The 13,995-nt window shown below is 33.4% G+C and overlaps 2 long non-coding RNA genes across 2 annotated transcripts; one reads left to right on the top strand and one right to left on the bottom strand.

Annotated features, from left to right (window-relative positions):
• Positions 1-455: 455 nt before the first annotated feature.
• On the top strand, positions 456-5,240 carry LOC141705969 (uncharacterized). The gene is made up of 3 exons (XR_012568552.1): positions 456-639; positions 1,928-1,995; positions 5,109-5,240. It is a non-coding gene; the product is annotated as an uncharacterized LOC141705969 (long non-coding RNA).
• A 34-nt stretch (positions 5,241-5,274) lies between these two features.
• LOC141705968 (uncharacterized) lies at positions 5,275-5,937 on the bottom strand. Its single transcript, XR_012568551.1, has 2 exons — positions 5,805-5,937; positions 5,275-5,642 (listed from the first exon to the last, which is right to left on the bottom strand). It is a non-coding gene; the product is annotated as an uncharacterized LOC141705968 (long non-coding RNA).
• Positions 5,938-13,995: the final 8,058 nt, after the last annotated feature.

Genomic DNA, 13,995 nt, shown 5'->3' with positions numbered 1-13,995 from the left:
TTTACTTATTTCACTGTTATCTACCTTATAAACCCCAGAAAATCATAAAAATATACAAAAACTAAAATGTAACGGCATGACAGGTGCACCATGATCCGTGTCCTTGGAGGGGCACCGTTTCCCTTGATTCTACTAGTTGGACTCCCACCATCATCATCTTTACTAAACTTAAATTTAATTTGTGTAGTAAATCTTTATGCGTCTATATTCATATAAAAATATATTTATAACATATAAATATAAAAAATAATAAAGGTTGGATTTGGCTTCCGAACTGTATAAATCAAATAACTTAAAACTCGAACTCGGTTCAAAATAAATTCTAATAGGTCAAAGTCGGTTCAATTATTAGTGAGTCATATTCTAATATTTTACAGAGTCGAAGTCCAGAGATTTAAGGACTGGTACAGAGTCTTGACCCATTGGATCCACGAACACATTCCAGGCGGGCTTTAAAAAATTAACAAAGGGCAAAAAGCCTGGGTGTAATTTCACGTGAACTATCAGGCTATCATCATTCCTCGCATATGTACTTGTACATATATTCTTAAACTGCCTTCACTAATCGGAGATGACGAGTGCTCTAGCTCCGCTGCACCTCCTCTTCCTATCAAGACTCCATTTCATCAACTCCTCCAGGTTTCTTCTAATATTACATTTGCTCGATACCGGAGAATTTTATTTTTTTATCGTGTGATCAATTTAACATATAGATTTATTATTTTATAGAGAAATTCTCCTTTCTTAGTGAAAATATTTGATTTTCAGGTTGATTTGAGTAGTTTTATTGGATTTAATATGTATAGTAAATCTCTTCCATTTACAACTATGTTTCATGTTATATTTCATAATTTTAATTACAATAGGAGCTCCTGTAGTAACAAGTTATGCCATTCGAGATTCTGTCATAATTCTGAAAATTATTATGCTGCTAATAAGGCATTTTCTGTTTATTTTTGGATTTCGCTGCAACAAGATGCAAAATATTATAGGTTACATTTATTGGTGCTTAGTTTTGTATTGATAAACTATCGGCTCTTCTTTTGCTAAATTTGAATTTAAGTTGTGTAGTAAATCTGTATGTCTATATATACATAAGTTGAATAGGTTAGGATTGTTGGGACCAATCTCACTTTTTTTTTTAAACAGTTCGCGCATTGCGTGGTAAGAGGTAAAGTTTAGGCTTTAAGCAACGCAATTTATTTATTGCGCTGATTCGTCTTCTATTTTTGTTCCACACAACTTGAACGCAGCTGCACAATTATAATAAGGGAAAGGTGTTTGTTTTTTAACCTGTTTGCTACATGAGCTAAAATGAACAATGAGTTTTAGTATTTCCATTTGATGGATTGAGTTCTCATGCACAAAAATATCTAGGCATGCAAGAGTTTATTCAACAAAGCAGAAAGTGCAACTCTATTTGGGTATCGGATAATATGGAGGATAGAAATGAGGAAATTAAATCAAATCATCCTGATTGCCAGAATCAAGTCAGACATAGTATCATATTCTTATCCATCTGCACAAAGATATTTAAAATTCAGGAACCAAATTAAGTCAATATATCTTTCTTTAAATTTTATCTTCCGTTTGCACGAAATAACAAAAAAAAATAATTAAACTTGATTAAAAATAAATATTCCTCTACAACCAGTTTTGTAACTCCATGTGCACATTTACCAGTGAGTCTCACCTTGAATTTCCTAGATATACGATTTTATGTAGTAATATAGGAAAAATTAGTTAGTACTTCGTAACACCTAGCTACTTGCACCTTATTTTCTATCTCAGATGTCGCGTTATGTTATTTTACTGCATATTAAAGATTGTGCACACAGATTTTATCTTAATATTCACACTGTCTTTCACATTTAATGTGTTTTTCGTATTCTCCAGAAAGTAATAATATTAATTTTCATAATTTCAGCATCTTCGGAAACTTCCCAATTTTCTCTCGAAGGTCTGGGGTCTTTACAGTAAAACATCATCTGTAAGGTCTGTGTACATTTTTTACTTCTTCTCTACATGATCTGTGTACATATAACTATCTGATACTCCCACATCTTACTGCTAGGTGGGGGACATACTCAGTAGGTTTAATTTGGTATTTGGATGGGAAGTTTTTCTTGTTATGGTAAATAATTTTTTAAGAAGTTTTACTGATTGGGACTACGAATCGTAATTCTTTGAAGACCACTTATAAGCTATATTAGAGCTAGAATTTAAATTAGGATATTTATAAAGGAATAATATAGACTTCTTTAATTCTTTTGAGAAAGATAAAGAATATATTTCTGTTAGTAATCAGCAAAAAACCTCCCCTGTCCATTAACTCTTTAGTGCAGACTAAGTAGTTAGAGATTTATATCCGATTATTAATTATTAATTTAGCAACCTGTTAATTTCACATAAACATAGCCAAGTACCTTTAAGGCGTTATCTTGCCACTTTAACAAAATAGCATAATATATCATATTCATCTTAAGTTCTTGAGATTCCGTTTGGCTTCAATGTTGCATTGATTGTGCAAGCCGGTGAATAAGGTTGGACGATCATTTAATGTCTTTGTGTTCACCTTGATCATTCCGAGCCACTCTGCTAAACATAGAATTGAGTAAGCTAACACTTCTATTGTAGCTTTTCAGTGTCTCTCAATTAGCATACCCTTTAATAATTAAATGCATAATACAGATGCAAGCGCAAAGGCATCCCATAATGGAACATGCACACTTTTTGAAGAGAAGTGCACTCCAAATATTAATTTGTGAGTGCATTGTTTAAAAAAAGTAACCCCGGTATCTTAATATAGTCTCTTTGGAGTAACTGTTATGTTGTAAGTAAATCTGATCTCTGTGTTACTATGTGTCTGAGCAATTTTAAATATGATTGACAAGTAGTTAGTCATAAATCTCCACTGAAGGTCATTTATGCAGAATACCATATTGTTTCGCTAAATGCACCATTGGTGTTGGCTTATCTCTTTTCCATTCAGGACCTTCACTAGATCTTACTGAATTGATCCTTTACTCTGTGTTGCTACACACATCTCCAGTCCAATTCTATCAACAATTAATGTGCTCTCTCCATCCTTCCAAATCAAATATTAATATCTTACCTTTTATTCTGGTTCTTGATACTGCAAGAAGCCATCATATACAAATCTTAACCACAAAATCCCAGAAAATCATCAACATAAGAGTTGTGGAGTTCTAGAATTTAAATTCTACTTTTAAATAAAAAACTTTCGGAAGTTTTATTATTATCAAGTAACAAGAGATGTAAGTTTAAGAATCAAAGATAGCCCCAGAGTACAGGTTCAGAATCAAGTTCTGAACAATTAAATTCATCAAGATAACGACACGAGTATGTATGTAACTGCTCATACCATGCACTAACCCAAAATGAATCTCCCAAAATATGATAACCAGATCCCTGAACTACAGGGCATGGTTGCCACCCAACATGGCCATGGCCCATGGCCATATATGACCACATATGCCATATTCACTTTACTACAACTCAATAGCCCGTAACTTTTTCATGGTTTCTACAAATAACTTGACCATATCTAGGCCTCTCTATGCCCATATGAATTGTACTAGGGAGATTTCGAAGCTGACGAGTTGGTTTGAGCCACACCAGCGCAATTGTTCTCTCTCCTACCAGTGTTGCACAAGTAATAAGGCTGTCAAGGGAGTAGTTGGAACCTTTGAGATTAGCCTTGAGCAACCTCTCAAATTCTTCTCTTTTAGCTTCTTATATCATTTTTATCTTTATTGGAAAACAATATCTGGTGATAATGGTGTTACCTGCTAGCTACTTTACCCGGACTCTTCAATTTTTCACTTATACCTATGTCGATAGGACGTGACATGGCTGTGGGTAGACCTGGCAAAATGGGTCTGGATCCGAAGAACCGAACCGAAATTCATTAAACCGAGATCCGATCCAAGATCCGAATCATACAATCCGGTAATTATCCGAAAACCGCTTTAAACCGATCTGAAAAATACCCGAGCCGAAAATCTAACCGAAAATGATCTGAAATACAAGATCCGATTATAACTTGGAACCGATTAAAACCGAATAATATATTACTCGAACCGAATATGACCCAAAATTAGTAAAATTTATACTTTAAACAATTTTATGTTTATGATAACATACTTATTTAATCATATTCTTTTGTAAAAGTACCTTATATTATATTAAAAATACTAATTCAAATAAAAAAGATATTTTTTAAATCTCAGAAATTGAAAAATTAAATAAGTTATGATCCGAAAATATCCGAACCGAATTTAATCCGGACAGAATTTTGTCCGATCTTAATCCGAATTTTATCCGATTTTAATCTGAATTAGACCCAACCGAATCACATCCGATCCGATCCGAATGGTCTTCAAATATATCATAATCCGAAAGTAGATCCGATCCGAAACCGAACCGGTTATCCGAATTGCCAGGTCTAGCTGTGGGTATGGGATCTGAGTCGAATCCTTAATATGGAAACCGGGGACTTTGACTTCTAGAAATTTAGTCAAATTGATTTACAGACCTCACAACAACTTAATTCTAGAGAGGGATGTTCATGAATTACTATTTTCATGTTATCCTTCTGATTTATGCTATAAACATGATTTAATCAATGAAGTATATGTTTTCTTTATTCGGTAGAGGTACCAAATGAAGCATAAGATAAAGAGCAATGATAGAGGTACAAATTTGGTCCCTAATGTCACCTGACATGGATTTATCAGTAATTTCCATATGTATTATTGAGGAGGAAACCTATAAAAAAAATATTTACAGCTAAGAATTTGGGAACCTTTTTGGGAATACTTCCGGGAGATCTAGCATTTCTTAAATGCGATGGTTTATACAGATCTGCCTCGCCGGAAACGTACGAAGATTTTACTTTTTCCAGTACTGTAATTATTGCTATTTACTGTTCTTAATGGCTGTGAAGATGTGTTTTACAAGTGTCGTCACAACTTATTTTTTTCTATATGTTTTTCCAGTTTGCTATTTCTATTTGTCCTTCGTTGTGCACTACCTACAAATTATATAAATTGCTGATAGTAGTACTTCATATCTGTTTGTTGCAGTGTAAGAGAGATGTGTGAAAAATGATGTTGACATTGCTTATAAGCATTTCAAAGTATATTTTTTAAATCTCGCAGAGACGGGAATCTATGGGTGTAGTAGTAGATTGATGAGGGTAAGGGATAAAAATATCAACAACAAAGGATATTTAGCATAAGGACTGAAACGGGACACATTAAACTATCATTTATTCGCTGACATTTAAAACTTAATTTTGCAATTTAAGAACGATGACAAAGGATAATTATAAGCATAAGGGCTGATAACAGAGTTGCTTCATCGAAAGTCTAGATGCCATGATATCGATGTTTGCTTCACTTAATTTGGATTTTTATTCTTGGAGTTGGAATCAGCAGCGGGCTTTTTGGGAGTGGAGCAGATTGCATGAAGTCTCTGCATTATTTCTGTTGCCAGAGCTTGATTCTCCTCAATTAGCTGCCGAGCTTGCTCCTTAAGCCTTTGATTCTCTTCCATAATTTCACGGTTCTTTCGGTAAGACTCGGAGTTCCTGTCCATGCTGGAGTGCTTGTCTTTGCCTAAAAAGAAATTAAAAAGAAAAACAATTGTTAGGCATACTGTTAACTAAGTAAAATATAGTACATAAAAGCGAAAATGTGCGTCTGTGCACTATGGAGAACAGTCTTTGAAGTAAATAATTGTAATAGGGGTGAGTTTAGAAGAAGGATGAATTTGTAAACCTTTTCGAGTTTATCGATGATGGTAAGTTATTATGAGCTGAGATGTCCTATGAATGCACGAAAATGTCACTATATATAGGCGTGTTGTAGAAAAGATTTAAGAGCAGAGGCATGGAAAATACGTGCACCTATTAAGGGACACAAGAAATAAGTCTGTTACATGTAACACGCGTATTTCGTGGATAAGTAAGTATTGATGAGTAAAAGTGTAATAAAAGCTCATGATTATAATTTGTAATTGCAAATAAAACATGAGGAAGCAAGCATCATGAGGTTATCCCAGTACCAGCAAATGCTTATCTCTTTTGTTTTTGGCTTAAAAGCAAATGCTTATCGGGAGAACCTTGCATTTGGAAAAAGTTGATACAGAAACGAGAAAATTAACACCCTAGGCAAAAACATGCTACCATTCTTGGAGGATTGCACTTTTAAAATTCCATTTATAGTATTAAAAGCAAGTAAAAAGAGGAGTTGCTGGGGAAACAGAATAGGGGGCTGTGGGATTTTAAACGGGGTAGCGACCCAAAATTGGGTATAAAAAATAATTTTAAAATGATGTGGTATTGATGCGGTATCATTTTAGACTATTTTAATTAATAAAACTGATGTACATGTATAGGATCAATTTTATTAATTATGAGATGATCAATTAAAATATATCAATTAGTATTTGGAATGGTTTTGGGAAATTTGAAAACCACGTATTTATATTTTAAACGTACTCCTAAGCATAAATTATTTATAATATATATAAGTCTGATTACTAAAAAATGAAATAGAATAGGAATGAGACCATTTCGGATAAACACAACACTAGAGACGGTAACAATTTAAAAGAAAGGAACCGAAACGGAAGAATTTATGGCTTTTCGAACACTGTGGACACGGGAGACACCTGAGCTTGGTATGATGACTCATTTTTAATCATTCTGTAGGGCCCTTGTCTTTTTTCCTTTCAAGTTCTCTAATCTGTCGTTTAACATGAAACTGGTTTTATTACCCGTTCAAGGCACGGGCTAACTTTATTTATAAAAAAATTGTTATTTTATGTACTTTTACAATATTTGCGTATTATTTCATAAGATATTGTGTGATTCATGTTAGAAGAACTACTATAACGACGAACACTTTTAAATTTATATTGTTTCGCGAATGTAAAGTTTAGAGTGCACTCTTACCATTAAAAATAATGATTTTCTATCAAGTCTCAATGATTTTTTCAATCGGAGATACCAAAAATATTATAATGTTTAGGTGTCATGTTTATCAAAATATGGGAGCAAAATAGTAAATTTTTTTGCATGGTCGAACTCGAACTTCAAATTACTCGGCTCATAAAGTTCACGAGTTTTATCGAGCCGATATTATTTTTAATAGAAATATATTTTTATCTAAATATTTAATATTTTATTAATATATTTTATATTTATTAGAATCGAATTCGAGCATAATCTATCATATTTCGAGTTTTTGTCAATATTTAGTGAAATTGATTCAAGTTTTCGAGCTGAACTTAAGGCTACCGGACTATTTACGACCCGAGTTTCATGCTTGATTTAAGATTTGGGTGAAACCGAGCTCGTGCTCGAGTCCGAACATTTTTAATCGAGTTCAAGTCTGAAAGTTTTCGACTCGGCTCGGCTTAATTATACCCTTAGTTGTTGTAAAGTTGGTATTTCGAAGTGAGTTAATTACCCAAGTCTCAATATTTAATAAACTAGTATTAAATGGTAATATATTATCAATAAGTAAATATGGTAACATAATATCAACAAGTTATTTATTTAATATTTGTAATTTTTTTATAAATAAAAAAATAATTAAAATCACATGGTTGTACATGAGTATAAAGTTAGTATATTGTAGTGAGCTAATTACTCTTAAAATAATCTTATTATATATCAATATTAGATTATATAGGTTTAGCCATCCAATATGAAAGAAACAAATATATATCTCGGTACTTGATGTTATTAAAATATAATCAAATGAGCCTCTAGCTCAATCGATTGAAGTCAAATGTTTGGATATAGGTGACACAGGTTCAATTCTACAAGCCAATAATATTTTTCCATATTTATTCAAATAAGGGCGCAAAATATTAATTTCGAATTATATGTTTTCCCTAAAAAATTGACCCTTTTAAACTTTCTACTACCTGAATTTCGAGTTTAAAATTTAAAGTTCGGTTGAACTCGAGTTCGTGCTCGAACCCGAACATTTTTAATCGAGTACGAGCATGACAATTTTCGACTCGACTCGGATTGATTATACCCTTAGTTGTTACACGAGTATAAAGTTAGTATCTCGATGTGAGTTAATTATCCGATTTTCGATAATTAATAAATTATTATTATATGGTAAGATATTATCAACAAGTTAATATGATAATATATTATCAACAAGAAGTTATTTATTGAATGTATAAATTAAAAAAATTATAATCCCGTTGTTGCACATTAGTGTAAAGTTATTATATTGTAATTAGCTAATTAACCAAGTCTTAGAATAATTTTATTCTATATAAATATTGAATTATATAGGTTTAGTCACACAAAATAAAGAAAGAAGTATGTAACTCAATACTTGATTTTATCAAAATTTAACCAAATAAGCTTGCTCAATTGGTTGAAGTCATATGTTTATTATAAGTGTAAAGTTAGCATATTGAAATGAGTTATTCAATCAAGTCTCAAATCATTATGTTTTATATAAATATTAAAATAAATATAAAATTTAATATAAGATAAGACACCTCATGTAAATAAATAAGTTCTAACTCAATACTTAATGTTATAAAAGTTTAACAAAAAGTGTCTCTAACTCAAGTGGTTGATGTGTTTAATTTGCAAATAATTGGCATAGGTTCGATTTCTATCGGTAACAACTATTTTTGATATTTATTAAAATACATAGGCAAAACAGTAATTTTATATAAAATGTTTCCCCAAATGCAGATTATAAAGATAATAAATTTTATATAAATATTTAAATAAATATAAAATTTAATGTTAGGCAAGACACCTCGTGTAAATAAATAAGTTCTAAGTCAATACTTAATGTTATAAAAATTTAACCAAAAGTGTCTATAGCTTAAGTGGTTGATGTGTTTAGTTTGCAAATAGTTGGCATAGGTTCAATTCCTATCAACAACAACTATTTTGAAATTTATTAACATACATAGGCAGTTGGCATAGGTTCGATTCCTGTCAACAACTATTTTTGAAATTTATTAAAATATATGGGCAAAACAGTAATTTTGAATAAAATGTTTCCCCAAAAACTTAATTAATTTTTTAACTGTGTTAGATATGAAATGCAAACACGAGAGGGGTGAATGTGTCCTTCTTGATTTCTTTTGAATTTTATAACTTTCTTTTAAGAAAATCAAATTTTGTATTTGTAAGGTTTGTAACTCAACAAATTATATGAAAATTTGTAGTGACAATTACTGTAGAAAACACAGAATAATAATGATCAAAACTTACTTGATCTTTAGTAACAATCAAATTATTTGTGCTACAAATATGCGTTTATAAATATTTTAGAACACAACTATTCGAGAGATTACAAAAATTTCTAGATATTTTTTGTTACAACTAAACTAAGGACTCGTGACATGTTTTATAAATCAACATGCACAGTTTACAGAGATTGCACTAAAATAGACTAACACATTTTTTAAAGTCATTTTGTTTATTTCAATTTTAAGTGCAACAAATCTGCATATGATCTTTTAAGTCTATAACCCTCCTTTGTCCAGTTCATCTTATCCCTTGATCTTGCACTCCGCAAACTGTATTTGTAGACTTTTCATTTTGATGATAAAAATGGTTTGTTGACAGATAATCCTGAATCTTCAAGTGTGTTGCTTTCTGTAATTCCTGAAGCTGTTATCGAGATATCCATATCGAGATGTGGAGTGGCTTATCGATATCTTCACGTTTCTACTTGTGTAAATGGCTTATCGATATCTTTACTTTTCTACATGTGTAAATGACTTATCGATATCTACATTTCTCTATATGTGTAAATGACTTGTCGATATCTTCACTTCTCTACATGTATTTTGATTTGTCGATATCTCCACCGCGCTACATGCAGTTTGACTTGCCGATATCTCCACTTCTCTACATGTGATTTTACTTGTCGATATCTTCACTTCCCTTGATGTAGTTTGACTTCCGATATTTTCACTTCTCTATAGGCCAAATTGACTTCTCTACAAGTGAGGTGACTTCTCTACAGACCAAATTTGACTTCTCGATATAACTTGATTTGTAATTTCTTGACATTCGACTTAGAATATTTTTCAATCCACATCTTTATTCTTCACCAAGCATTTTATCTTCATTCTGAAGCATGATCAGGCTTGATCTTCTTCCAGAGAATTATTTCTAACTTGTTGGTTGTTTACTGAAAAATACTTCAGTCTAATCTATCCAAATAACTTTACAGACTCAAGAAACATCATTATAGATTGCATAAAATTACAAGTCAACTAAATCAATGTGACTTAATCTTATTATGTAAAGACATGTTTTGCACAACAATCTCCCCCAATTTGTGAGAAGATTACTTATCACAAATTCATGCCTGATAATAAGACAAATCTCAAGCTAAATTGAAAAACATACAGAAATACAAAGATACAGATTTTTATACATAGATGTCACTTAGTAGTTTCATGGAGATTTGAGTTTACAGAATTAGCTAAAGTCGCCATAATCAGGCTGAGACCTAATCAAGTCCTTGAGTCATACAAGACATTCTAGTTCTTCAATGATCTCAGTACCACTGAGTGCGTCCACAAGCTTTAGCAATTCATTTACTGAGTAATTGTCAAGATATTTAACTCTGAACCTTGAGAATTTATAAATCTTGATATTTAGAAATACATCATCTTCAGAAACTCTGCTTAATTCTTTGACTTTTAGCTCATTTGATCTTTTCTCAAACATCTCCAACTCCTTTAGCCTTTCTAATAGCATTTTCTTCTCTTTCAGCCTTCTCCTTTGCTCTTCCTTCTTCTTTATCTCTTAGCCTTGTAGCCAGCTCTAACTTTCTCAACTTAGTGTGTGTTATTATTGTTCATCAGACTAATCACCCTTTCAAGTTTCACTATTGAGTAATTTTCAATTAATTCTTTGTTGAGCAGGTTGAATGGGCCATCCTTAAAGTAGATTTTTACCACTCCCAAATTATTCACAAAAACCTTACTTATAAATTCAGCTTGTTGCTCATTATAATCTTCTTCTGATGTTTTTTCCTGAGATTGGTAATAAGCCATCTTGATTAAAACAATTCCATAATGCTCCCATTTCAACCTTGTTCTTTTTCAGTTTTCTTCTACTGGACTTAAAGTATGTTTTGACTAGTGGTTTGAATGTTGGAGATTTGGATATTTTCTTCAGGGAATTTTGATTGGCTAGGACATGTATTTTTAGTAAAGAGTTGGATGTGAGTTTGTAGAGGTGTTTAGGCTTGGTGGTTTGGATGGTTTGAGTTTTTGATTGGCTAGGGTTTTGGATTGAGGTTTGTTGAGTTGTAGTTTCTTGGCTTATTGGTGTTTTCTTGTTGTCCTTCCTATCTTTTTCACTCTTCTTCTTGTCTCCATCCTTATCCTTCCTTTTCTTCACATCCTTGCTACCATGTACATCCTTATGACTCCCACTACTTTTGTTAGATTTACTTGGATTTGAACCAAAAGATTTGTGTTCATATATTTTTGCTCATCATCATTCTTGTCATCACCTTTGTCATTGATAGCAGTCATTGGTAGCATTATTTCAGCATTTTGGATATATCTCCCCAATATTGTGATCATCTCCAAGTCATCATCATGCTTAATATTCTTAACTTTCATTGCTATCTCTATCACCATCATCAGCTTCTTATTTTTCATGACACAATGCTTATGGATTAGAAAATCTCTGCATTTCTTGGTAGTTGGGCATATGTAAGCCACTTCATTGCTAGGTTGGAGATAAGCCTCAGGAAAAGCTCATTCTTGGCCTGCTTTGAGTTCCCTTAGCAATTGAGTGTCTTCTGGAATCATCAACCTTACTTTATTGATGAAGATATCCAATTCTGAGGCTCCTAGATTTAAGAAATGCTAGTGAGATCTGCATGCACATGTCAACTCCAGTGTCCTTAATATTGACAATAATTCTCTTTACCCTTGGCATATCCCTGGTGACCAGAAGTACCCTCAAGAAGTTTATATTTCTATCAATAGCCCTCTTGTATGTATGATGGTTGTGATTCACTGAGACCCTTAGTCATTCTAAAAATTCGTCGAATTCCTTGTCAAAACAGGGACCTTCAGCTGTCATTTTGAGTCTCTCTTCCATACCAACTTCTTCCTAATGTAAAGATTTGAGCTTGGCTTCCATCTCCCCATTAGTCTTGTTATCAGGTTGACTAGGGTTTTGTATGATTTGTTACCTGGCATTTTGTGATGTTTCTTGTAAAGGGACTTTTAGTGCACCCATGATAGCTCCCAAAGATACACTTGTCATTCTGTCGGCTTTGCACTTTAGCTGTGAGTTGGTTGACTTGAGAAGCAAGATTGGAGTTTGAAGCTTAAAGTTATTCACTTAAGTTTGGAGAGATTGGATTTTTTGTGTTGAAGAAGTGAAAGGTGTAGATGTAGAGCTCCCTGCACCAAATGTGTCATGTACCACTCTCCTGATTTCTTCCATCATCGAAGCAGAAGGCTCATACCTATCTTTGTGAAGTTGATCCAGCTTGACCTTTGCGTCATTTTTTTGAGATATTTATTTTTGGATCACTTCATGAAGAGCTATGAATGACTCCCGAGCTGCTTGATATTGTATTCTACTGTGGTGAGATTGAGAGTGACCAGTTTGTCAGAAAATTTGATAAATTTGGTCTTGATTTCATTGAGAGTTGGCATGAGTTCGTCAATCTTCTTGCTGACCATCTTCTTGATATAATCCTGATGATCATCCAGAGTATTTTCCAAAGCGTTTCCAATAGAATTGAAGGTCTTGAGTTGAGCTTTGTAGACTTCTGTGATGGAACCATACACATTCGAGGTGTTAACACCTTTCATTGCTGCTAAGAATGGTGGAATATGCTCTTCTGAATCTGGCCAATGTTTCCTTCATGTCAATACTGAATATTTTGGAGAGCCGAGCATCAACATTTCATCTTGCTCAGCTTTATCTGCTATCTTTTCTTGTTGATCCTCAACTTCTTTTCTATAGATAGCGGAATGACTTGATAGTGACATGTCTGATATGAGCAACTTTTGTGCTATATTGGCAAACCCTTCAATTTGATCCACAAGCATGTCATCTACAGATGTGGGTTGAGCTTGGGTATCTTTAAACCAATTGGAAAGGAGGTATGAGGATTGTTGAGTAGAGGTGGAGGGTAGATTAGGATTTGGTGGTGTGATGGTAGGGGTAGATGGAACACATGTGACAGAAGTCACAGTTGGACTCACAGTGTAAACTATGGTTGTGACAGTGTGTTTTTCATCCTGTGAGTGAACCTCCATTTGAATTGGAGGGGAGTTGACCATGTTACCGTCATGTACCATGGTCTCAAATCCTTGTTCTTCTTGCAAAGAACTGGCACAAGAATGTGCTTGTGTACATGCCTCCTCATGTGATGAATCATTGGCAGTTGGACTCCTGACATCAATTGTCAAAGTAATTCCAACCAGGGTTTTGAGGGGAGTTGTCCCTTCTAGAGGAACCTCCAATTGAATTGGAGATGATTTGAGTAGCTCCAATCCCCCTTTAGAGTACTACCCTCAAACTTTAGAGCTTGTGAAGGCTGTGGTGCACATGAAGGTGCAAGTGATGACACAAGGTCTTCAATAAAAACTGATGAAATCCCTGTGTTTATGATGGTGTCATCAAGGCCCAACTCAGTATTTGGCCTCTCACCATCTAAAGTGGTCCCTGAGTGGTGAGCACAGTTTCATGAACCATGTCACTTGATTTTGGCAGTACTTGAGAAGTAAATTCGAGTCCTTTATTGAATGAAGAAGAAATTTGTAAGATGAGATGAGTGAGTTCAGTGTTGAGTGTTGGCAACTCCCCCTGTGTAGAAGAGGGAGTTTCAATTAATGTGCCCTCATAGTGTGTTCCAGTCTCATTACTTCTTTCACCTTCTTGAGTGTGCTCAAGAAGGGGTGCAAACTCTTTACAAGTCA

Source organism: Apium graveolens, chromosome 2 (genome assembly GCF_009905375.1).
Source record: "Apium graveolens cultivar Ventura chromosome 2, ASM990537v1, whole genome shotgun sequence".
Classification (NCBI taxonomy): Eukaryota; Viridiplantae; Streptophyta; class Magnoliopsida; order Apiales; family Apiaceae; genus Apium; species Apium graveolens.
The sequence above is the reverse complement of the archived record's forward strand: the minus strand, read 5'-3'. Positions and strand labels throughout refer to the sequence as shown.